Source organism: Chenopodium album, chromosome 22 (genome assembly GCF_948465745.1).
Source record: "Chenopodium album chromosome 22, dcCheAlbu1.1, whole genome shotgun sequence".
NCBI lineage: Eukaryota > Viridiplantae > Streptophyta > Magnoliopsida > Caryophyllales > Amaranthaceae > Chenopodium > Chenopodium album.
In genome coordinates, this window is record NC_137855.1 from 21,734,924 (window position 1) to 21,736,616 (window position 1,693).

The following is a 1,693-nucleotide window of genomic DNA, read 5'->3' on the forward strand; positions in this document are numbered from 1 at the left end:
TGTTGATTGCGTTGGCTTGCTCCAATGCATAGACACCTTTGCTAGAAGTGGCCTCCCTTTCTCCTTCGTACCAATCATCATAATCTTTGCGGCCTCCTCTATGATGCATTCCACTTCATCCTCTCCCTTGTTCATGATTAGACCGCCGGCGGCGGCATCTAGGCTTGTTCTCCCTTGAGGTGAGAGACCTCCATAGAAAGTGTGGATTAGTTGATACTTGGGTATCCCATGATGTGGGCATTGGCGTTGAAGCTCCTTGTACCGGTCCCATGCCGCACTTAGAGTCTCACCACTCTTTTGGCGAAAGCCTTGAATCAACGATCGAGCCTCGGCGGTCTTCCTATGGTTATAAAATCTCCTCAAGAAAGCCGTAGTCACTTGGTCCCAAGTTGTGAGAGATTTAGGGGGCACCTCCTTCTCTAGCCATTCTAGACCTCTCCCAATTAAAGAAAATGGAAACATCTTGAGGCGGATGTACTCTTGAGTCACCCCGTTGGCTTTGATTGTGTCACAATATTTCTCAAATTCTTTTAAATGCTCATGAGGGCTCTCAAATTTTCCACCCGAGAATTGTTTCCTCTCTATCAAAGCAATCAAATTGGGCTTGATTTCGAAATTGTTGGCTTGAGTGGTAGGAGTTAGGATCCCACTTTGGGCTCTAAAGGCTTCGGGAGCCCCAAGACGACTCAAAGGTGTATTCTCTCCCATTTTAGGACCTTCTTCACTTTCGGACTTAAAGTTTGAAAAGGGGTTGATTTCCGGACTTGATGGCGAATTAGGGCTATCTAAGTCCTCACTTGAGGGTGAAGATGGTGGAGTATCTTTATTGTTTCATTTATTATTGTTTTTTCTTATTTATTTGTTGTTTTGAGTAGATTAATTACTTTAGTTATTTGATTCTTGCTTTTATTATTATTTTACCTTGTTTTCCATGCTTTTGTTCATTAAGTAAGCTTAGATTTTGTTCTAGGGAAATGGATGAAGGTTATGTTAATAAATTGAATGATTGATTGTGATTAGTATGGAATTGTTTCTTGATTATTGTGTATGGATGATGCTTTTATAGATTAGAATCTTTCTAGCTAGTTGATTCTATGCTTTTAATTGTGTTTTCAATCAATTGCGCGAGAGTGAGTTGGTTGAGAGCCCTAAATTCTTCCATACCTTTGGTAGGCTAGTTGCACGAGAGTGAATTAGTTTAGTAGGATAATTAACATGCTTAATTGTGCGAGAGTGAGTTAAATGTGTTGATTGTTCCTACTCGAGGTCATTTTCATCTAATTGTATGATATCGTTGAATGCATTGATGTAATTGGATTCCACTTTCCCTAGCTAGTTTTAGTTGTTTGTTTTTAGTTGTGTTTATTTTAACCTCTCTCTATCTCACAAGCTTTCCTAGTAGTCTAATTAGCATAGATTGTTACACTTAGTCCTTTTGGGTTCGACCCTTTACTTACCCCTATACTTGTATTAGAGTAGTTTAGAATAATAAATTTCTAATTTGATTAGGGTTAGTATTCCCAACGACACTATCTAATCCCTCGATCAAATTTTGGCGCCGTTGCCGGGGACTAAGGCGTTCATTAGTTTGTGTTGATTAGATTAGCAGGTTCTTGTATATTATTTGATTTTTGTTTTCTTTTCTTTGTTCTTTGTACAAAAATGGCATGCTTATCTTTTCCTCAATTTGATG

The 1,693-nt window shown here is 38.9% G+C and overlaps 1 non-coding gene across 1 annotated transcript; it reads left to right on the forward strand.

Moving 5' to 3' along the window:
- The first annotated feature begins 223 nt into the window (after positions 1-223).
- On the forward strand, positions 224-329 carry LOC145606408 (small nucleolar RNA R71). The gene has a single exon (XR_014105289.1). It is a non-coding gene; the product is annotated as a small nucleolar RNA R71 (small nucleolar RNA).
- The last annotated feature ends 1,364 nt before the right edge of the window (positions 330-1,693 follow it).